The 25675-nt window shown below is 39.7% G+C and overlaps 1 long non-coding RNA gene across 1 annotated transcript; it reads right to left on the reverse strand.

Annotated features, from left to right (window-relative positions):
- Window positions 1–4323: 4323 nt before the first annotated feature.
- Window positions 4324–4927, reverse strand: LOC141622059 (uncharacterized). Its single transcript, XR_012532854.1, has 3 exons — window positions 4775–4927; window positions 4502–4681; window positions 4324–4407 (listed from the first exon to the last, which is right to left on the reverse strand). It is a non-coding gene; the product is annotated as an uncharacterized LOC141622059 (long non-coding RNA).
- Window positions 4928–25675: the final 20748 nt, after the last annotated feature.

A 25675-nucleotide genomic window follows, 5' to 3' on the forward strand; every position in this document is an offset into this window, starting at 1 on the left:
GGCCGTGCCGCCGCAGCTTTGGTGGTTGTGGCGGTGGTGTTAGCGACGGCGGTGGATATGTGGCGAAGGAGAGGGTGGAGGTTGGTGTTAAAAATGCGGGTGGCTATGGTGGTTGAGACCTTCATTTTTGTAAGGTTCAATACCTGATGCATCATTTTTTTTGTGTTTTTTTTTTGGTACCAAAAAGGGCTAGGCCCCGAAAATTAATTGTTCGCTACTACACGGGAATAGCAACCCCAAATATATCCTCCCGAAAGATAGGACGCAGCTCATTTAAAGGAACATCTAAATGTGTAGGAATAGTACTAGCGTTCACTCCTGTATTAGCTAATAAATCCGCCGCTCTGTTAGCTTCTCTATAAGTATGCCCAGCTTGACCGTCCAGGGATCTTCTCGAATCAAGTCTTGACATATTTTGACGATAAATTTCAGACTACTACTTACTAATTGTTCTTCTTTAATAATATTGACACATGGATATGTTTTAGCAATTTTCGAACCCGAAGCGACTTCGCTCGTTCCAACCCGGTAAGTAGAGCTAACAACTCGGCTTTCATTGATGAAAACACGCCACATGAGAAATAGAATGCAGTGACGAAATTACCCATTTCATCTCATAGAATTCCGCCACCTCCCGCTATACCCGAGTTTCTTTTAGATGCCCCGTCCGTATTTAATAATAACCATCCATGAGGTGGAGGGAGCCATCGGATGAAAATTTCCACATTTGAGGAATAAAAATATCAAATCTATCAAAGGCCTTCTGTAACACCCCGACCCAAACCGGGTCGGGAGCGGTTACTTATGATAGCTCACCAGGCTGTGTACATGACCCATAGATCAACACAAGTCCTTTATAGCACATTTTGTCCTCACTAATGCGCATCCCGGGTACCTTCCCAGGAGGTCACCCATCCTAAGACTACTCCCAGCCAAGCACGCTTAACTTTGGAGTTTTTTCACATGGATGACCATAAAAGAAAGTGCACTTTGTTGATATGAGTAGTACTTCTAATCCGTTTAAGCACTACTCATTTAAGCCTATCACTTGACCTCTTCAATTACCGTGGGGTGTTACAAGTTGCGCCCAAAGCTTCGGCTGAGGGCACGTATGCCTGGGCGTCACGCATCGCGTTTCCCCCAAATCCACCCCGAGTGGAGGGGAATGAGACCCGAGTAGGGGTGTTAACGAGCCGAGCCGAGCCCGAGCTTGGCCTTACTCGGCTTGTGCTCAAGAACCAAAACTCGAGCTCGAGCCGATCTCGAGCTTACCCGAGCCTGAAAAAAATGCGCTCGTTATAAAGCTTGTGAGCTTTAACGCGAGCTCGAGCCAAACTCGAGCCCAAATCGAGCCTATATAAAATTGTTTGTTTTTCTATTTTTTTGTTCTGATATTTTCAATGATAAGGTTCGAAAGTTATATGTGAAAATGTTTGGCAAATCAGTGAGACATTTGATACGTGTAGTACAAAGATATAATCATGATAAAATATTTTTATAAAATATGACCAATATCTAATGTAATCACACAAGTTCGAGCCGCTCGCGAGCTTTTCGAGTCGAGCCAGCCTTTGCTCGGCTTGACTCGTTAAGCTTTCGAGCCGATTCCGAGCCCGAGCCGAGCTTGCACGAGCCGAGCTTTGACCGAGCCGATCTCGAGTTGCTTGCGAGCTGTCTCGTCTCATTAACACCCTTAGACCCGAGTGTGTAGCCCTGCCAGGTTACCCATCGCAACATGTAACCCACACTGCCAGTGGGGGACCGCAACCTTTCCCACCAAATCCTCGCTCATCGCAACGAGCGAACCCAGATCATTAATATGCACATCCCCCTTGTGACGGGAGCCACATGGGGCAAACAAAGGATTGGAACCATCTCCCGAAAATGGTCCCACAACAACAATCGATCACAGTACAATCTCAATCACAATGATAACAATACCAAACAGTCACCCACAATCATCTCTTATAATCAATTATACAACCGACTGAGTAGGGAAGCCCTACCTTTTTCGCAATTCGTTACACTGCAGCCAATCATAGAAATGCACAACGAGTACCACATCGTCAGCTACAACAATGGTAATCAAACAATACTAATCACAACCAACACAATCAATCACTACCCCCAATACAACCCAAATTAGGGTATGTGATGCGTGCATTTTATATAGGATTTTTGTATCATATTTGCACGCATCTCTATGCATTTTGTGTAATGTTCAGCTACAAATGTCCCCCGAATTGTCTACTTTGGTTTCTCTTGTCTTATTTGTAGGAATGAACCAAAGAGAAGCGAAATCAAGCTTAATACATGTCCCTATGCATGCATTTATGAGATGAGTTGAGTCGGAGCTTGTAGACTACTATTTTGAGATGCGCAAAGAAGTAGGATTGCTAGGTGAGCAAAGGAAGAACTTCAAATTACCAGTGCTTACTTTGAAGAGCCATATCTCGATTTCTATAACTGATTTTCAGGTGATTCTAATTGGAAATTAAAGCTTGTGCTCTTAAATTTCCAACGCCACCGGAAACGCTCTATTTGCCCAAGTAACGAAGAAATGGAGGCCGTTTTAAGTTCAGTGCGCGAAGCAGGAATTGTGCACTGGAAAGTACTCGATCGAGTACTATCTTGTTCGATCGAGTCCTTTTTCTACTCAATCGAATTGTGCCTTTTTGATAAGTGCTCGATCGAGTACCTAAAGTCTTCGATCGAGAGGTTTTAGCTTGGATTTGTTTGATCGAGTGATATAAAGTTGCTCGATCGAGTGACTAGCTTATATACTCGGGATTTTTATTCCGTGTTAGGTTTATTTTATGTTAATAATCACTTCCCTTTATAAAGGAAGTCGGGATTACACTACTACAGATACAGCCTATAACAACGGGTAAAAACCGTTGTAAAATAAAAAAGCGGACGTTGTTAAAGCGGCCGTTGTAGAAGGTATTTACAACGGTTTGCTTATTTAGTGAAACCGTTGTCTAAAGTATTCACCACGGTTAAAAGCCGTTGTTGTTGGGTGTTCTCCGTTGTGGAAAGTGTCTCAAAATTTTGGAGGGAATAATATAACAACGGTTGTCGTATGTATAACCGTTGTTGTAACTTTACCTCCAAAATTATGAAGTCTTTTGACAACGGGTTTATGTTACATACCCGTTGTTGAAACTGTTAGTAACAACGGTTCTTTGTTTAATACCCGTTGTTGTAATTTTACCTCCAAAATTGTGAATACTTTTAACAACGGTTCTTCGATTAAAACCTGTTGTTGAATATTATGCGCGGGTATTTGTGAATGTCATTCACAACGGTGTTATTTTTATTAACCGTTGTTAAAGGTATTCACAACGGTTTTTTTTTAGTAACCGTTTTTATTACAAACGCCTAATGTTTTGAAAAAATAAATTGGTTTCATGCTATTCAAAAACCTGCATATGTCGTGACACCATATACCAAAGACTAAAGATAAATCACACTGGTTCATCGAACTCAATAGATTCAATTCAACCACAACAAGAAATTTGCATCATATATATATATACTTACAAGGAGTTGAATTTACATGAACTAATCATTCCCTAACTTCAACAAAAAATTTACTAATAAGTTGATCTAAACTCTGAGTATCATGCATTTCTAATATATTCTAAGACGTAGTTGCCCCACATGTCTCTTACCTCGTCTATATCTATATTTGAGTACGCTCAACTGTTTCGACGGGTTGATTGCATATCATGGAAAAAACAAAGAGATGACATTATGGTATATATAGCAAAAAGCAAGCAAGACAACATAGCAACATCATGGCATATATAGCAGCAAGCAACACAACATTAGCTCTAATTTAAAAAAAGTAATAAACACATTATTAAATTACTAACCTTTGGAGGAATAATGATATATCTTCGCCTAATAATCTCCAACATGAACCGACAAGCGTAGTATCCACATTGTATGCTATCTGGTCTGGCGAGGGCCTATTATTACATAAAAACAAACAGACGAGAGAAGGCTTACATCAGAATCTTGAACTTTAGGTATTATATTAGTATTAAACACAGATTTTGCACTTAATGTTATTGTATTTGAGCACGTACTCCTGTTATCGTAATAAATTCGGGGCCAACATCAGAATCTTTCGTGGGTTGATCCCGCTCGTTTGCTCTTCTCTTCTCAAAGGCCCTTTTTTTAAAAAATAAAAAAGGAGGCAGAAACTCATTTTTTTAGGGGCAAAAATGAGCTTTTTTCTATAAATAAAAATTGAAACTTAATGTTATTATAAATAAATCAGTATTATAAACTTACATATTAATCAAGCGCTTAAAAGTCTCGCTTGGTTGGTGATGTATAGAGTCCAACCAGAAAACTTTTTTCTTTGTCGGCATGATGGCTGCTAGCACCCAATGAGTCCTACATCAAGAGACATCATCATTATTAACAAGTACATATATTAGTTATGAAAATGCAATTGTAGGGGGAAACGTAATATTAATTTGTTTATTACCCTTTTTCATTATAAGCGCCAAAAATCAGCTTCTTGGTTGTCGTCAATTGCTGAGCAATATAATCTACCCGTTCTTTGAACGAGAAATCCGGAATAGATAAAGATAAAACATAGGGGCACAGGAATCCGTATTGATCAGATGGAATATTCTTCTCGGGGATCACTCTCAATTGCAATATCCTACATTATTACGGTATTAATTCCGGTATTTAAAACACTATCTACCTAGTAGTCAGAATATTAGACTGTGAAATTATTTATTAAGAAACTTACTTCATCCAAACAAATATGTGTGCTATATCAATCTGGTCTAGTCCAGCCCATACGGCTAGCAGATCCCATGATATAAGCGCTTGGCGCTCAGCCCCTAGAATATCCTCCTCGAGCGGAATAATTATCAGTTGCTCGGAGGCTATGCGATGGCCAGCCTCCTCATACAGTGTCATCATCGTCCCCGTTCTTACTTTTTCCATGTAATCCTTCCCTTTATATTTTGTGGAGTTTATACTCCTAACTTTCACACGGAAAGAATGAGTCTTTGATGTGGTGCTACTACCACCACCAGCCTACACATGTAGTATAGATAATTAAAATAATAAAAAATTCAAAGGTAACATATCCTAGTTGGAGTAATAAAAATAAAAGCGTACTTAATTAAATACCTCGTCAACCCGCTCTTTCAATGATGAGGTAGTAGTAGCAGTAAGACGGGGACTTAGGCTTATCAGTCTTTTTTGTCCCCTACATACACAAAATTACCATGCTTTTTATAAATACAGACAAAATATAAATAAAGGGGCGAGGTTAATTTTTAAAAAAATGGAGAAGTTAATTAAATACATACCTCATCAAGTTGTTGTGAAGTCGAGGTCGTTGGCATGTCTGTGGACTTAGGCTTATCCGCCAAAGCCGCCTTTTTTGTTCCCTACAAAAAAAAAATAACATATAAATTTAACATATAAAAACATTCAACAATTAAAAATGTAACACACACACATATATATATATATATATATATATATATATATATATATATATATATATATATATATATATATATATATATATAAAGGTATTTCTTCTAACCCCAACTGCTTTCCGCTGCTCAGGCGGAGGCGGCGGAGATATCTTCGCCAAGTAGATGTGAGTATCAGGCCATTGGATGAAACTTCCAAGCGCATCTCCCAGAATGGTAATGTCGTCATTTAATCGGGACAGCAATGGAAATTTTTCATGGCCTGGATTGACCGTAGTTATCTCTACTATTCTATGATTCGGCAAAAGTTTTTCGCCATGAACTACGTTTTTCCGCCAGCATTTGATTTGTTTTCTACGAGACCCGGCCAACACGCACGGTGGCTTTTCGATTCTATTAGGGTCAAGAAGAATAATCGGCCTCTTGTTTACGGCCCAAGAATATACACATACATACATTATTATTATATCTTTGCAAAAACGCTTCAACATTCAAAAGATTTTGCAACAACGCTTCTCGTCTCGGGCCGATTTTTGCACAAACTTCAGCATTCATATAAATTTAACTAATTAAACACTTCATGCATACCTTAATCAAAAACAGGAACGACTTGAAGGGGATGTATCTTTGTTTTCCATCACCGTCTTCTCATCAAGTTGCATCTCCTTTTCGGACCCATTATTTACCTAATAAAATTAACCAATTCAATGGCACCATGTCGAAGTTGGCGGTGAACACACCCCCGATCTTACCCAAAAAAAAAAAACAAAAGAAAAATAAGGAAGTATATTAGGTACCTGATCGGCTTTAGTTGTTACAACTTAAGAAGCATTATTAGGTACCGATCTTTTGAATCTCGTTGACCGATACTTCCTTCTCATGTATTGCCAAGGTAGTAGCGGCCTCTTCACCAATCTGTTGTACCTTATTATTACCCTCTTTAGAAATGACATCCTCCATCATCTTCACTTCTTCTTCGGAAAGCTTACCTCCAAAGATTCAGCTTTAGTACTACGGATGCCATTAATCAAGTCGCTTGCCAAGAATGTAATGTGTCGCAATTTTTATCCCAACAATAACATGTGAATTGAACTTAAATGAAAATAATAGAATAAATGTTACCATGTCGGCGTTCTCGACTTAGTCTTCCTTTTCTTCTTTATCTGGGCAGTTTTCCCATAATATTTCGTTACTCCAACCCGTAACGGGACGCCCCTCAAACGACCTGGATGTTCGGGTCGGCCGATCGCTCTAGCAAGAACGTCATTACGACCACTGGGAGTGAATTTCCCTTCTTCTACCTCTTTCAATACGTTATCCTATAATATATTAAATAAACTTCAAATTATATTTGTGACTAAAATAATAAAGTTAGTAATGAACTCGTCTTAATAAAATAATGCTTACTATGTTGGCCAAAACTTCCACATCGTATTTGTCATGCGACGACCGGGATCCTTTAGGCGTGTGCCCATGTTTATAAGTTACATGCCGATCCACCTCTTTCACTCCCTTTGCCACCTACACATTAACATGGTAACATTTATACACGTAAATGTGTATCAATGCAAGTCCAAGTGTGATTAAAAAAATAAAGTCTCACAGGGCAATAATGCATGCTACTTACGAGGTCCTCTTCTATCTTTCTGTAACCGCCTCGAGAACCATAGAATTTCCCCTTCTTGCATGAAATGTTAGCACGATTTCTTTTGCTAACGGCCTTCAAATAATTATATAAAAGCGCAAGTAGATGAGATAATAAAAACATTATATAAAGGACTCATTAATTAAAAAAATGATAGGTAAATCGTTAAAAGGCGAGAATATTTAACCTGAAACTTCTCAGTAGTTCTCATCTTTTTGAAAAGATCCCATTCTTCCTGCTTGATGGTGGGACACTTGTTTTCCGGTGGGCTCTTACGCATCTCCCCCGTTGCCTTGTCCACATACAACCAATCCCTAGCAACGCCACACTTCCACTGCCTATGGACCTCAGCTGCCTTATGCATTAAATACTCATCATGACTTTCATCGGGTATAATAAAGCCTTCCTTTATACGAGCCAAGTATAACTCCGCCAATTTTGGATTCAAACTTTTAACATCCTCTAAATGGATAGGCACAAACTGTCTTGTGCAAGCACCAATCCAACTGGAGAAAAGACCCGCATTTGGACCAGTAGGGAAACCCTTCTCACTCCATGTTATTTCGAACGGCTGTTTAGCGGCTATAGCTGCAAGGACTTTCTTGCACTTCGTAGCACCCCTCTCACCAGGCTTATTATCACCAGGCTCATTATTCTTTTGACTTCTTTTACGTTTTTCACCCATGATAATCCTAAAAACCAAATATGAATGATATAGCTGGATATGAACAACTTAACAACGTACATGCAGAGTATTATCTAAAACCCTAAACCCTAATAGGAATGAAAACTTAAAACAACAGATTGAGCTTCTAAAATCCTAAACCCTGATAAGAGGAGTAAAGTAGATGATGCGGGATGATAAAGATAACAAAGAAGACGAAAAACAAACAAATGCATGAAAAAAGAAACAAGATGATCGTCTTAAAACCCTAATGACGAAACACAAAATTAAAGTGAACATACCTGTTGATGATGATGATAAAGAGAACGAGCAGGATGATAAGGGAAGGCAACGGAATCTGGGTTTCGAAAGCGGACGACGAGAATGTAAAAAGCGAGGAAGAGAGAAGGATTAACACAGGATACCAACGGTTGGAGTAATAATGTTGTGTGTGTTAGTTTGTGTATGGCATGCTGGATGGGTTTCTATATTAGTTTTTTATTAAGACAAACTATTAACAACGGGTGCTCAAAGAAGAACCGTTGTTATATGTTAATAACAACGGGTCAATAAAAGTCAACCGTTGTCAAAAGTTTATTACAACGGGTAACATATACCCGTTGTAATATATTTTCACCAAATTTGCGCCAAAATGAAATACGTCAAAAAAATAATTGACAACGGGTAGAGGTACTACACCCGTTGTTGAAAGTATTAACAACGGGTAATTTAAATATAACCGTTGTTATTGTTGAACCTCTTTTTTTTAAAAATTATCAGTAATTCCATTACGGTCCAAACTCTGTAACAATACATTATTCAAAGCAATTTCAACACCAAAGATCCACATCTAATAATAAGATCAAGAAAATAAGACAACTTACACCAAAGATGCATGCATATATCAGTATGTGTCCCGATGAACTATCTCAGGATCGGGACGTTTCTTGGATGTCATAGTTTCTTCGTTAACCCAAATACCTTCACCATGGTCATCACGCATATAGATGCTTTCGGTGTCCTCATGATCAGTGTCAACATCGTCGAAATAAGATACAGTGGTAGACTGATCCATTCCCTCAAAAACGACATCCCGATCATCATCACCATTATCGGATGGACTACTCCTTCTTTTTCCTTATAGACAAGACAATGAGACCACTTCTTATCCATAGGATCGGTGACATAGAACACTTGTTTAGCTTGGGATGCCATTATGAAAGGATCATCCTTATTATTGCCAACCTTACCCAGATTGACCAACGTAAATCCCATCTTATCCTTTCGGACACAATGGATGTTGTTATCAACCCGGTTACATCGAAACAAAGGCAGTGTGAAATCAATGTAATCTAGTACCAATATTTCTTGAATAACACCATAATAAAGGCATTTTCCCCAAATAGGCTTTTTATCTTTTGAAGTAGCAAAGTGCATTGCCTCAAATTCAGAACTCACACCACTATTTTGCATTGTGCTCACCTCATCTTGCTCGCGGGTGTAAAAAGTATATCCATTAATGGCAAAACTGTTGTAAAAGGTGACCCTGGCATTTGGACCTAAACCAAGACGTAGTAACCTAGGAGAGATGTCATCACCAGTTTGATCAAGTACATTTGTAAGACAATATTCCTAAACCACTCTGGAAACGTCTTCGTATGCTCGTTCGCAATCCACTTCTCGGTCTTGTTTTGGTGATCGTATTTGAGCTCATCTTTGTGTTGTTGAATATAAGGTTGCACCTCATCTTCGTTGTTTAGCACATACATGTGTGCTAAATGCAACATTTCACGTGTCACAATTTTTTCAACCCGACCCCTAATACCTTTTCCGGTCATCCAGTCACTATGACGATTCTTAGAAACGCCAATCAACTCCTCAGGGAGAGATGAGCGTAACAATATGAAAGAGCTTCGTCTAAAATAGCGCGTTCAGCAATACAACCTTCCTGACGATACCGATTAGATGTATAGTCCTTGTAGACTTTCATCAATCTTTCGAAAGGATACCGGTATCTCAAGTACACGGGCCCAAGGTACAAAATCTCCCTAACCAAGTGAATGGTCGGATGAATCATGATAGTGAAGAAAGAGGGTGGAAAATACATTTCCAACTGACAAAGAGAGGTTACAACGAGGTCCTGCAATGAATCCGCGTCATCGGGATCGATGACTTTCTCGCATATGGACTGGAAGAAGAGACAGAATCTAGTTATAGCATATCTTACCTTTTTAGGTAAAATGGAACGAATAGCCACAGGTAGTAATTGTTGCATCAAAGTGTGACAATCATGTGACTTTAACCCGGTGAGTTTTAGGTCTTGCATCGACACTAGGCTTTTGATGTTCGACGAATAACCATGTGGCACTTTAATTCCATTCAAGCATGCACGTAACTCTTTTCTCTCATTCCGTGAAAGGGTAAAAGTGCTGGCGGTAAAAATGTACGATTACCTCTCTTCGTGGTGCCAACTCTAGCCTAATACCCATCATTTTCATATCTTCCCCTAGCTGCGGCGTTATCCTTTGTTTTACCGGGAACATTCAGAAGGGTATTGATAATATTATCACGTAAATTTTCTCAATGTGCATGAAATCGAGGCAATGCCTGACCTCCAGGTCAGGCCAATATGGAAGTTTATCAAAAAATATGGATCTTTTCTTATACCCACGAGTAGATAATTTAGAGCCGCTCTTCTTCCCATAATCTATCTCAATATGCTTTACTTTCTGATAAACTTCATGCCCACTCAAAATTCTAGGAGGTTGACGAAGTTCTTGTCTTCCATTGAATGCTTTCTGCATCTTGCGATAACAATGGTCATGAGACAAGAACCTCCTATTTCCCATATACACATACTTACGAGAAGACTTCAAGTATTCAGACTCGATATCCTCCCCACACAATGGACAAGCCTCTTTCCCATGAACGTGTGCCCGTAAAGGTCGCCATAAGCCGGATAGTCAGTTATTGTACACAATAACATCGCTCTCAAATTGAAAGTTTCGTTCTTATATGCATCAAATACTTCTATCCCACTATCCCACAACAATCGCAAATCATCTAGAAGAGGTTCCAAATATACATCTATATCATTTCCAGTTTGTTTAGGGCCGGAAATTAACAACGACAACATCAAATACTTTCTTTTCATGCACACATATGGAGGTAAGTTATAAATAGCCAACACTACTGGCCAAGTACTATGTTGGCTACTCATGTTTCCGTGTGGGTTCATTCCATCAGTGGACAGCGCTAGACGTAAGTTTCTAGGTTCATTGCCGAACTCGGGATACTTAGCGTCGAACGATTTCCATTGCTTACCATCTGCCGGGTGTCTTAGCTTTCCATCATTTATTCTTCCTGTTTCATGCCAAGTTAACATTTTTGCATCACCGGGATTCGCATAAATCCTTATGACTCTTGGTATCAATGGAAAATACCACAACACCTTAGCCGGGATCCCTTCCTTATCCTTATAACGCCACTCCAAACATTTAGGGCAATTGGTTAAGTTTTGATATAATTTCCGATACAATATGCAATCATTTGGACATGCATGTATTTTCTCATATTTCATACCCACTCCTCTTATTAGTTTTTTCGCCTCATATGTCTTAACAGGTAGAACATTACCATCTGGAAGCAACTCCTTTATTAAGGCTAAAAAACTAGTGAAACACGTGTCACTCACCCCATTTGCCCCCTTGATATTATACAACTTCACCACAGCCGACATTTTTGTGAACTTACAACCAGGATAAAGAGGTGCTTGGACTCACACAACTTCTCATACATGTTGTTAAGGTCATCCCAATTACTAGTGTCATCACCTACATCTTCAAAAGCAATGGACTCATCATCATTCTCTTCATTATCTATAGACCCAACATTCAACTTCTCTACTTCCAACTCTTCCAACTCTTCCAACTCAAAAAACTCGGCAAACTCAGGATCATCAGTTAGCCTTTCGTGTACCTCAACATCATCTTCTTCAGAGTTATTCTCTTCCTCTAATGATTCCCCATGAAAAATCCAAAGTGTATAGGATCGACTAAATCTCCACTTTTCTAGGTGTATTTTAACGTCCGGAAAAGCCATATAGCTAATATTACCACATCTTTCACAAGGACATGCAATACTAGAAGAACCTTTCAAATTGTTCGAAACGAATTCATAAAATTCAGCTAAACCATCCTTGTAGGTGCGGTCACTCATATTTGCATCAATCATCCAAGTTCGAGTCATTATTCTACATTCGTAATAATAGGCAACTAATTCAGAAAATACAATAATAGGCAAACAAATAAACGAAATTCAGGAAAGCAATTAAGCTAAATTATCAACAAATTAGATAATAACCCAAAAATCCTATATCTAGTTATAATAAGCGTTGCTAAGAAACATATATATACCGGATTGATAAACACGCGCGATGAGGGAGAGAAGACGTGACAACGGTGACGGAGATGAAGACAGAGAGACGATCAGGGAGGAATGGAGGATGATATATATAGTAGTGATATTAGCTTGTGTTTGTGTTTGTAGCGTATAAGCGAGAATAAAGCAATATGTTGTTCTTAAGATTTTCATATTATTAATAACAACGGTTATTGAGATTACAACCGTTGTTAAAAAGTATTAAAAACGGGTTCTAATATAACCGTTGTGATTACTTTTCACTAATTTGGCGCCAAACCATTAACAACGGTTAAAATTTAACCGTTGTTATTAGTTTTTTCATTAACAACGGTTGTTTAAGTATGACCCGTTGTTAAAACAAATAACAACGGCTAACAACACATAACCGTTGTAATTAAGTTTGGTAAAATTCGCGGAATAAATTCTACAACGTGTTTTGATGATTTTCGTGAATAAGCGTTGTTAAAGGGCCGTTGTGGTTGCCTGTATTTGTAGTAGTGTTAGGTTAAAAACATCTTATCATACTGTTTACTCTTAATCACTGTTTTCTCTCTTAATCTCTGCTGCTACCTTGTTCTTATTGCCGGATTCGTTCTTTTGTAATCTTTCTTTACTCTTAACTTCAATCTAATCTTTTTTTTCTCTACTTTAATTCCTTGTTCTTTAATTCTTACTTTATTGTTATCATTATTAGTATATGCTTCTTCCTTATAATCTCTTTACTATGTCTTCCCTTAGCATATTCACGATTGATGCGTGTCATTTATATGATGTTTTACACCCTATTTTACACGCATTTCAGAGCTCAATTGAGTAGTTTATGCTACTATTTCCCTTGTTTCGTGTATTTCTTCCTTTTTTTGTGATTTTGTAGGAATATGAAGATTTCAGTGGAAAATAAGCCGAATCCGTCCCTAAGTACTTAGCATTGCATTTGACATGGAGTATTGACTCAAGGAATGAGCTTGGTGCGCGTTTCAAGGCCTAAAGATAGCAAAAGCAAGGGTGCGTATGAGTTTAACAAGCAAAGAAGCATTTCACGATATTGCAGCCTTGTTCAGATGGCTATATCTCGTGTTATAGAGCAGATAATCGAGTGATTCTAATTGGAGGTGAAAGCTTATCCTCTTAGCTTTCCAACGCCGTGTAGAACGCCTGATTTGACCAAGTAACGAAGAAATGGCAGCTGTTTTAAGATTGGTGCGCGCTGCAGGAATCGTCGAATGCATTTCAGACAAAGACCTTTGGTCGATCGACTGGCCTCAGTGGTCGATCGACCACCACGCGAGCTGATGCGCAAATTAAAAGATCGAGAATTAGAAAGCCTAATGTATTCTTAGGTTTAGGAATAAGAGTGCGTGATATTCCTATATAACTAACCTATGTTTTCAGAATAATTATCAGTTTTTAGAGGAGAGACATTAGGTCTCGAGTTTAGCATAGTTTACATTCAAATACTTTAGTTTCTCAATAAAGTTCGCTATTTTGCATCTGGATTTCCTTTCGGCCTTCAGTTTCGGTATTTCTCAATCATAATTTCAGTCTTTAAGTTTATTATCTTCGTAGTTAGAATTGCTAGATTAGTTCCCCAAAGCCGTAATTTTCTTTATTGCGAATTTTTTTGTTAAATCGTTTTAATCATGCTTCCGTTTACCGTGTTAATTGCTTTCGTAGTTGTAGTTAGAATTATTATGAGTAGCTAAATACCCCGTGCTAAGATGCGAGGGGATCCGAGCGTAAGCGAAGACGACGTAGATTAGTAAACTTGATGTCGGCCTTTGGTCGATCGATCGGATTAGTCATCGATCGATCGACTGTTGGTCGATCGATCGCCTATAGTGGTCGATCGATCGACGCGATGATAGATTAGCACCGTTTCAATGTTTTAATTGCAATATTTGACAACGAGACCGAGAGGAGACTTGTTAAATGCTTAGTATTTGACCGACCCACAAGATCGAGAGATAAGGGAGGGAAAATAGATTAATAAACTGAGACGACTAAATTGCTAAGATCGAAAGATAAGTAATTTAGGTATTAGGAATCACTTTTCAGGGCGAGAGCTAGTATTAGTGAGACCTAGGGACCAGTAGCATAGGCTGAGAGGCGCCACTAGTTAAGAATGGACCGAGAGGACTTCTTATTTGCCCACCTATCGTGATTTATCAGACTTACTTAGATACCGTCGTTGCAGCTGCAGTGAACCAATCGTCTTAGCTTCCCTTTTATTATTTTCTACACCTTTTTATTTAATTGCTTTAGTTATAGTTTTTATTTTGTTTTCGCATTTAGATTTAGTTATAATCCAATCCAAAACCCGCACAACTGTTACCCTTAGACTAGAATTAATAACAACTATCATCTCCCTACCTCCCTGCGGATCGACCCTTACTACCGCTTGCTAGTAGTAGTTTGGTTTTATAAATATTATTTTTGATACTCACATCGACAGGTATCAAATTTTGGCGCCGTTGCCGGGGAGGCAGCGCTAGTTTTAGTTGTTTTTCATTTTAGTCTGTTTTTCGCCTCAAGGGAAGACTGAGTACCTTGAGGCAGTTCTTATCTTCTTCTTTAGTGTTGTTTATTTGCAGTAATTCAGGAGAGTCCACTCATGTTCCATTCTCAGGAGCAGCAGGTGCTATTTTGTGGGAGATGCGGCGGAGCGGGACACACATCTGAGGCATGCAGGCACCCTAAGGAGAAGATGTTTGCTTTTCATCAACTTCAGCTCGACAATTCGTATAATTGCGCTCCTACTTCACCCCATCAACCATATGTGCCTCCTTATGAAGCCCCACCACCATCTACTCCGTCACAAAGCAAGAGTTGAAAACGAAGTTGCGAGTTGACGAGTCTAGTGCAGGTGCTTATGGTGGAGGTACAGAAAAGCAATGCGGCGAATCAGGCCTTAATCACGAAGCTGATATCTCAAATTGCTACATTAGACAAGAATGCAGCTGAGATACCGAGTCAAGTCCACTCTCTGAATCAGCGTATTGAGACCGTACATGCAATGACGCTGAGGAGCGGGTCTGCTCTCGATGGACCCGAGAAACCTGCTGAAAAGGGAAGAAGAAAAAGGGCGAGAAAAAGACGATCAGCAGTAAACACGGTCGATCGACCACATCACCCAGTCGATCGACCAATCCGCGAAATGACATAGCTTCTGGTACTGTTGAAACCAGTCGATCGACTGACCAACATGGTCGATCGACTGAGGAAGCAGTTGATGACGAACCATTCCGTCCTCCAATGCCCAATAATTTTAGGGATCACTTGTTTCGGGGTACGACAACTCCGACAATATTGAGGCAAGACCCGAGTGCTGATGGGTCAGTCCCGGTTCCAAATTATGGCCCGATGTCGATTAATGGTTCATATCTGAGACGGTATGAAGAAGGGTCAAGTTACAACAAAGACAAGGTAGTGGATTTTCAGCCTAAGTCCACTGATGCCGGTATGAGAGACCTAGAGGAGAGGGCAAAGCTACTTCTGACAGCCCCCTATCCAGAAAGACTAGTGCCGACCAAAGATGAGGTAACATTCGACAAATTTAAAGATGTCGTGCGTAGTCTTAACGTGCAAATTCCTTTCTTAGAGCTAGTTAATCAAGTACATGCATATATGAAATTTATGAGACAATTGCTAGCTAAGAAAAGGTCTTTGAATGTTGTGGAGTAGACCTGGAAAACGGGTCAACCGGGTCGGGTTCGGGTCGGGCCGGTTTGGGTCGGGTCATTTTGGGTTTCTCAAATTTTCGGGTTAGTTCGGATCGGGTCAGTTCATTTCGGGTTACGGGTCTATTTCGAGTTTGTTGGTCGGGTGTGTTTCGGGTCAAGCGGGTCAGGTTAATTCGGGTCAGGCCATTTTCGGGTCAAAGATTAAGAGAAGAGAGACATTTCAAGTCTATTAGGGTCAATTAAAGTTATATTTTGTCGGGTCATTTTCGGGTTGAGTGGTTTCGGATTGGTCATTTCGGGTCGGGTTTGTTACGGGTCCATGAAAGCTCGGGTCATTTTCGGGTCGGGTCGGGTCACTTCGGGCTTCGGGTGTCATTCGGGTTCAGCAATTCGGGTCGATTTCGGGTCTCGGGTCATCCTTTTCGGGTCGGGTCAATCGGGTCGGGTTGATTTTGCCAGGTCTATTGTGGAGTCAGTGCATTTAACTGAAGAGTCTAGTTCATATTTAACTCGCACTGCTACTCATAAACTGTCTGACCCAGGTAGTTTTTCTGTCGCATGTAGTATTGGTACCTTCTCAATTGAGAAGACATTATGTGATCTAGGGGCTAGTGTCAGTGTTATGCCTTTGAGTCTGGCTAAGAAGTTGAAATTAACTAGATTCACTGTTATCGACATGGTGTGCAAATGGTCGACTGTTCTCAGATTCACCGAGGGTCTTAGAGAATGTGCCTGTTCAAATTGAAAAGTTCTTTTTCCTGTTGACTTTGTTGTTTTGGATATTCCTGAAGATGTCAACACCCCAATTATTTTGGAAAGACCGTTTTTGCACACTGCTGGTGCAATAATTGATGTAGGGGAAAGAACTTTGAGATTTAAGGTAGGGAAGCACTCTATTATGTTTGCCCAGTCCCCTAGGAAGAAAGACCCCATGTGGCCCATGACTGTAATAATATGATTTCGAAAAGAAATCTTATTTTGTGCTTTTCGACATTCCCACTTCCTTACCCTGTACCTATTCTGTTATGACACCTCCGCCCTGATTGGGAGCAATATGGAGGACAATTCTCTTTGTTTTGAATGTTGCAGAACCGGTTTGGGAAGGAAGAACCGCCTCATTTGCTCCAAAGAGAGAAGGAGCCCGTTGTTCGAGAGGCGGTCTAGGATGTCTTAGTTATGGCACGGACGAGGAGCCAGATGAGGAGCCCAAGAAGAAGGAGCCAGTCAAAATTTCGGAGTCGGATCTCGAGTGTGAGGAGCTAGAAGATGATGGCCATGCTTGGGAAGATGCTAGAGATGATCCATTGAGCATCCCAGTCGGAGTAGAGTGGAGTCTAGCTTCTGAGATGAGCACCGCGGAAGCTACTTCATGTAGACAAAAGCCTTCGTCGGAAATTTTCTGCAGTTTCCGTTGATTCGTTTTTTAGACCTTTTTAAGACAATTTATTGCTTTTAGACGATTTATCGTTTTTCGTGTGCGTGAAACTTTGCTTAGTTTGGTTTGCTTAGGATTTTTATAAACTTTAGACTGTTACTTTGGGTTTTGCGCAATTTTTGGGCGCGTTATTATGTGCTTTTGCAGGTATATGGACCATATTAGATCACGTTATTGAGCTAATTCGAAGAAATCAGAAAGTTACAAGAGGTTTCTCGATCGATCGATCGAGTCGTCAAGTATGGTCGATCGACTGAGCTGCGAAATCCAGAAGCTTCTGTTCCTGTTCACCTTGGTCGAGCGATTGGGTGATGTGGTCGATCGACCGCCCGTGAGTCAGCTCTTTTGTACTGTTTTTCGATCATTCCCCTCTTGTGTTTGGTCGATTTGCGGAGTCAAGGGAGTATTCCCTTCACTTTATTCTCCGCTTAATTTCTGATTTCTTCTGTTTTTCTTATTCTTGCACATAATTTTGCGCTTCAACATTGTTTTCTCGTTTTACGCGTGGTATTGTTTGTCTTTTTTCGGTACTTATTGGTAGCATGTTGATTCTTTGAAACCTCCTAGTTCACGCTGGTTTGGGGAGGTTTTTTTTCGCGCTTAAAGTCTTGTGAGTTTCAGTCCTTCTTTATGTCAATTTTAGTTTTTATTATGCAAAATCCCATTTCCTTTTGCTTCTTTATACATGATTTTGCACAATGGGGACATTGTGTGATTTGGTTTGGGGAAGGGTTTTGCATTGCATTCACATGTTTTATTGCATTTTTTGTTTCACATTTATTGCATTTCAGTTTGCATTTGTTTATTTCCCTTATATATACAGAAATTTCAAAAAATCAAAAAATTTCAAAAAAATTTCAAAAAATTGCACGTTTATTTTAGCATTTAGGTCGAGTCGGAACGGTAGTTTTTCAATGATGACATTGCATTTGCAGCTGTTTATGCCTAAGCCTTGCTAATTGACATGTTATTAGTAGAATCATATATGCATATCTACGAGTTTTCATTAATTTCTTGCTGAACTTGAGACTTGACTCAGATTTTTGGCAAACTACATCACTTTCTGAGATTTAGAGCCTTATAACTAGTGACATCTATGACCAGTTTATCTAGGATGTGAGTAATACTCCTTATGAGACATGTTACATTAATTTGCATAAATATGAACTTAATCTGCTTAATACCTATATGCATTCGGTTAGTGGTTTGTTGACACATGTGGTAGAGGTTTCCCTTTATTCATTTTACCCATGAGCCTCTCATAGCAAAATTTAGCCTTTTGTCCCTTAACTACATCCTATATTTAGTCTGCCATCGTCAAGCAAGTAGTCTTAGTTTTTGGGAATATGTCTATTGCGGTTTGGTTATATGCTCTCATTGAGATGATGTTGGAAAAAGAATGAAGGAGGAAAAAGAATTGAGAAAATTGAAAAGAAAAAAAAAAAAAGAAAAGAAAAGAAAAATGATTCGAAAAAAAAAGAGAAAAATGTTCGATACATGGTCGATCGACTGGACTCATTGGTCGATCGACTGAAGTCCGAGAAAAGAAAAAATCGCCTAATTCAAAGTCTTTATTTAATGGCGATTTTTGCTCCCATGTTGCATTTGTATCTTATGGGGAGTTGACTATTTATGGAATTTGTGAGATTTGTGCTTGCTATTTGCACCGGTTTTATTGTTGATTTTGAGTAGGGAAGTGGATGTTGTCATATGGTTTTATTTGGGTACTAGCTTGGCCGCCTATACCTCCACATTTCCATAATTGTTTTGCCCTTCTTACCCTTTACCTCACATATCCATATTTACCTCGGCATGTGTCATGGTCATTTGTTTGGTTGAATGCATATGTACGGTTGTAGAGATTATTTTCATATTAGACTGCAGGCATGTTCTTATAGGTCGTAGTTAGGTGAGTGTCACTACAAAATGAATTCTTTCTATCTATACATTATTCACCTTGTGCTTATTTGAGTGATTTGAGCGACCCGTGAGAGTCCAATTTGATAAGTCTCTCTGATTTGATTTGTTATTGCCAGTTTTTAACGATTTTATAACTCGTTTGCATGATTCACATTGCTAATTGATTGTTGGTTATTGCATTAAATTGGTTTAGGCTTGACAGTTTGCATTTCGCTCTGAGATTGAACTCGTTCCATTAGGTTTTAGGATCGAGTCTAGTTCTTGCTTGGGGACAAGCAAGGGTTTGGTTTGGGGAAGTTTGATGCGTGTCATTTATATGATGTTTTACACCCTATTTTACACGCATTTCAGAGCTCAATTGAGTAGTTTATGCTACTATTTCCCTTGTTTCGTGTATTTCTTCTTTTCTTGTGATTTTGTAGGAATATGAAGATTTCAGTGGAAAATAAGCCGAATCTGTCCCTAAGTACTTAGCATGCATTTGACATGGATTATTGACTCGAGGAATGAGCTTGGTGCGCGTTTCAAGGCCTAAAGATAGCAAAAGCAAGGGTGCGTACGAGTTTAACAAGCAAAGAAGCATTTCACGATATTGTAGTCTCGTTCAGATGGCTATATCTCGAGTTATAAAGCAGATAATCGAGTGATTCCAATTTGAGGTGAAAGCTTATCCTCTTAGCTTTCCAACGCCTTGTAGAACGCCTGATTTGACCAAGTAACGAAGAAATAGCAGCTGTTTTAAGATTGGTGCGCGCTGCAGGAATCGTCAGAATGCAATTCTGTACAACACCTTTGGTCGATCGACTGGCCTCAGTGGTCGATCGACCACCACGCGAGCTGATGCGCAAATTAAAAGATCGAGAATTAGAAAGCCTAATGTATTCTTAGGTTTAGGAATAAGAGTGCGTGATATTCCTATATAACTAACCTATGTTTTCAGAATAATTATCAGTTTTTAGAGGAGAGACATTAGGTCTCGAGTTTAGCATAGTTTACATTCAAATACTTTAGTTTCTCAATAAAGTTCGCTATTTTGCATCTGGATTTCCTTTCGGCCTTCAGTTTCGGTATTTCTCAATCATAATTTCAGTCTTTAAGTTTATTATCTTCGTAGTTAGAATTGCTAGATTAGTTCCCCAAAGCCGTAATTTTCTTTATTGCGAATTTACTGTTAAATCGTTTTAATCATGCTTCCGTTTACCGTTTTAATTGCTTTCGTAGTTGTAGTTAGAATTATTATGAGTAGCTAACTACCCCGTGCTAAGATGCGAGGGGATCTGAGTTAAGACGACGTAGATTAGTAAACCCGATGTCGGCCTTTGGTCGATCGATGGATTAGTCGATCGATCGATGGACTGTTGGTCGATCGACTGCCTATAGTGGTCGACCGACTGACGCGCGATAGATTAGCACCGTTTCAATGTTTTAATTGCAATATTTGACAACGAGACCGAGAGGAGACTTGTTAAATGCTTAGTATTTGACCGACCCACAAGATCGAGAGATAGGGGAGGGAAAATAGATTAATAAATTGAGAGGACTAAATTGCTAAGATCGAAAGATAAGTAATTTAGGTATTAGGAATCACTTTTCAGGGCGAGAGCTAGTATTAGTGAGACCTAGGGACCAGTAGCATAGGCTGAGAGGCGCCACTAGTTAAGAATGGACCGAGAGGACTTCTTATTTACCCACCTATCGTGATTTATCAGACTTACTTAGATACCGTCCGCAACGCAAAGTGAACCAATCGTCTTAGCTTCCCTTTTATTATTTTCTACACCTTTTTATTTAATTGCTTTAGTTATAGTTTTTATTTTGTTTTCGCATTTAGATTTAGTTATAATCCAATCCAAAAACCCCACAACTGTTACCCTTAGACTAGAATTAATAACAACTATCATCTCCCTACCTCCCTGCGGATCGACCATTACTACCGCTTGCTAGTAGTAGTTTGGTTTTATAAATATTATTTTTGATACTCACATCGACAGGTATCAATGATTATTGTTATTGTTATTAATTTCAAAAGCATGAGTAGCTAAATCCTTATATGTTAGGATTAGGGAAGCCATGGTAGTAATGTGACGATGTTGTGAATAAGCTAGATGATCAATTGTGAGAACCTGTGCCCATAGCAATATAACTGTAATTAGTTTAGTTGAGTGCACGCTTCTAAACCCCTTAATCTGGTTAAATTCGCTCCTGGATCGGAAGATTGGAAAGAACAGACCTGCTATGAACAGTAGACTACCCTAATGAGGACGGAAGTTAAGTTAGTTGTAATCTAGGGTGGATAGCGGACCGGAAGGACCTTTCCCTTGCCCTTCTCACAGTAGATCGTCTGAACTATTTATGACTGAGTTAGTGAACTGCCATGGTGAACCGAAATCCTGACATACTTCTCTTTATCTGATCACATCTTTAATCCTCTTTGCTTTTATTGCTCTCTGCTTTACTTCTCTTGTCTTAATCACTTTTAGTTAGAAATCATTTAAAAACCCCCAATTGTGACCATAGATAGACTAGAATTAACAAGTAGATAGTGACCGCCTCCCTGTGGAGATCGACCCTACTTCCACTAACTTCTGTTAGTAGTTTTAGGTATTTATTTTTGGTACTAAACGACGGTATAAGTTTGCATCTTCTCTAAATAACAACCATAAACTTAAATAAGAAATACTAGAGACTTACCCGCTATTGCCATGGAAACGAGATGCAGGAACCCACAATTGATCAATCTAGGCTTAGGAGATGACGAGGATGATTATAGATGAATGAAACGTAGTTTAGGTTTATGAAAAATGATTTTAGAAACTAATTACACAATATTTATGCTTCTCTAATCACCTTAACCAAAACCGCAGAAATAACATAACTGAACCGGGCACTCGGTCGAGTACCTGACATAATCGACCGAGTACGCCATACTCGACCGAGTTCCCTATACTCAGAAACCTGTGGTATTACAGTCTTCCCTCCTTAAAAACGAACTTCGTCCTCGAAGTTCACATCGATACCTACATAGCATGCACATATACCGCTCCACCAACCAACACCACTCAACTCTCATCCTCCCACCAGGACACTAACTCACCCAACAACGTCTACCTCAACAACGCAGCTCGCAAAATAGCATCAACCATAGAATAGCCCTCCTAACTCCATATTACTATCGAATATCAACAACACCAGTGCCGCCAACTTTGTCTTACTTTCATACCGCTCACTAGCAAATCCAATAATAACACAATCCACCAAGCGAGATGTTACATTCTACCACCCTTAAAATGAACTTCGTCCTCGAAGTTTACACAAACTCATAAACGTCACCGCCAAAACCGTCAACATTATAGCAACCATACTTACCTACAACCTTAGTCCATAACCATACATATAAAATACATACTACTATAAGCATAACCTTTACCTTTAATAATATCAAACCACAAGTCCATCCTTATGCATACTACGGTTTTGGAGAGAGCTGCAGGATTTGATGGGAACTACCTTAAAAAAGATGAGTACTGTTTGTCATCCTGCGACAAATGGGTAGACAGAGAGAACTATCAAGGCTTTGGAGGATATGCTACGAGCTTGTGTGATGGAGTTTGGTGGTAGCTGGGAGGATCGATTGGATCTGATTGAGTTTTCTTATAACAACAGCTATCACACGAGTATTGGGATGACACCGTTTGAGGCTTTGTATGGGAGGAGGTGTAGAAGTCCGATTTGCTAGGATGATAGAGCTGAGGCCGTGGTTTTAGGACCACAGATGGTACAGAAGATGATAGAACAGGTTAAGCTGATCAGGCAAAAGATGAAAGCAGCCCAGGATCGACAAAAGAGTTATGCGGACTTGCATCGCCGTGACATAGAGTTTCAGGTTGGGGACAAGGTTCTTTTTAAAGTGTCTCCTATGCGTGGGGTTATGAGGTTCGGTAAGAAAGGGAAGCTGAGCTAGAAGATTATCGGACCGTATGAGATTTTGGATCGTGTGGGTGAGGTTGCTTACCGGTTGGCTTTACCAGCGGCTTTGGATAGGGTGCATAATGTGTTTTATGCGTCTCAGTTACGCAAGTATGTGAGCGATCCTTCATATGTGCGAGAGGTAGAGAACATAGAGTTGGATGAGTCCTTGTCTTATCTTGAGGTGCCAAAACAGATTCTTGATCGCAAGGTTCGGAAAACTAGGAACGAGAAAACAGTGTTGCTTAAGGTTCTATGATCTAATCATGAGGTTGAGGAAGCTACTTGGGAGGCAGAAGAGGCCATGAGGGAGCGGTATCCGTCTCTTTTTGATCAGGTATGTGTGGTTATGGGGACGTAACCATGTTTCTTTTAGGGAGGTAGGAGATGGTCGCATAAGATTTTGGTGTGGTTTTATGTTAGTTTCGCGTAGTTAGTAGTTGCTTTGAGTCGGGTTGAGTGGTGGTTGGGAGTTTTGTTTGAGTTTTAGTTGCGTTGTTGTGTCGTGTTTTGAGTTAGTATGTTTTGTTTTTGTGTATGGTTGAACTTCGGGGACGAAGTTCTTTTTAAGGAGGGAAGAATGTAATACTACGGTTTTCTATGTCTATGGGTACTCTATCGAGTGGAGCTTACTCTGTCGAGTAAGTATGATTTTATACGAAACAGTAGTCTGCCTGATGGGTACTCAATCGAGTACGTGTGACACTCGATCGAGTAAGGGGCACTCGATCGAGTAAGTCACTTACTCGATCGAGTAAGTTGGTCTTACAGGTTGTTTTAGTCGGGATTTGTTAATAACGCGTGATTAGTATTTAAGGGTTTCCGCCACTTTCTTAATTACTTTTACTTTTCTAAAAATCTTTCAAAGAGAGAAAAGGGTGAAGTTGCTTTGTTCTTCGCGTTATTGTCAAATCCCAAAGGCTAAGGTTGTCGGATCGTCATGTTCTTTACGCCGTTGAGTTCGTTGTGTCGAGGGTAAGATCCTTGTATAGTTTTTATATTGTTTCGTCGATTTGTTTAAAACCCTAATGGGGTAGAATTGGGGTTTTTGGGAGTATAATGTTGATTAGATGGTAATTGTATGAATATGTGATTATAGGAGGAGGTTTCGTAGGGGAGCAATACTGATTATCCGCTTGTGAAGATCTCGTGATTGCTTATTCCAGGTAGGGTTTCCCTACTCGGTTATTTATTACATGAGTTTTTATTGTTGTTGATTCATATCGTATTGGAATTGGTAATTGTTGTTATATAACGTGGTTGGTTGTGATTGTTTTTTTGTGGTTCTCGAGGTGCGCCCTCGGCTGAGTGGAGTCACTTGCGGGAGTGGCTTTACGCCCTTGATTCGCGCTCTGTGGAACCCGCCACAGAGGGGATGTGCACATTAAGGAACATGGGTTATCGCTCGGATGAGATGAGCGGGGCTTAGGTGGGAACGGCTGCGGTCCCCCACTGGCGATGTGGAATACTTGTTGCGATGGGTATTCTGGCAGGACTACACACTTTAATGTGTAGTCAGGTGTGTGGAGTTGTGATGGATATTGGGTGATTTGTGTATTGTTTCTGTTGTGTTATTTTTGTGTAATCAGTAACTGACCCCGTTTAAATGTTTTAAAAACTGTGGTGATCCATTCGGGGATGGTGAGCAGTTATTGAGCAGGTATGAGATGGACGCGCATGGGATAGCTGGGTTGAGTCATCACGAGATGTCTAGAAGTCTTCCGCTGTGTCGTTAAACATTTATTTACTTTAGTTGATTGGCATTTTTGGAACAGTTGTATATTTATTTAACAGTTTTGGCTTGGACATGTATTGCTTTAAATTTATTTAATAAAGCAAGTTCTTTCATTGTCAATTTGATATACATTGCCTCGGGTAACCGAGATGGTAGCATTCACATGCATTAGGTGGTTCTGGTAAGGCACTTGGTGTATGGGGGTGTTACAAAGTGGAATCAGAGAGACGATTTTGGAACCTGTAACTAATGAACCCAATGAATCTAGGGAGTCAATGTAACACTACGGATTTCCTTGGTGACTACTCGACCGAGTAGAACCTACTCGGCCGAGTAGTGCTCTGGTTGTGTGTTATTTTGGTTCTGCCGAGGAATACTCGGCCGAGTATAGTGAATACTCGATCGAGTATTGGACACTCGGCCGAGTATGCACTTACTCGACCGAGTGTCCGGTTTGGCGGAGTGTTATTTCGACGGTTTGATTAGGGAATGTTTAGGGTATTTTATACAACCGCGTCAGTTTCTAATATCATTTCAAAAGCTTTATCATTTCTACGTTACCCTAATCACACCCAAATCATTCCCTAATCCTTCTCTTAAGCATTTCGTAGCGTCTTTGTGTGGATAATCGTCGTGGTTCTTGCGTATAAGTTCTCGTTGCACTGTTGGTAAGTTCTATCTTCGTGATTGTTTGTACTTTTATGAGTTACTGTACATTTATATGAGAAGAA

Source organism: Silene latifolia, chromosome X (genome assembly GCF_048544455.1).
Source record: "Silene latifolia isolate original U9 population chromosome X, ASM4854445v1, whole genome shotgun sequence".
NCBI classification, from domain to species: Eukaryota; Viridiplantae; Streptophyta; class Magnoliopsida; order Caryophyllales; family Caryophyllaceae; genus Silene; species Silene latifolia.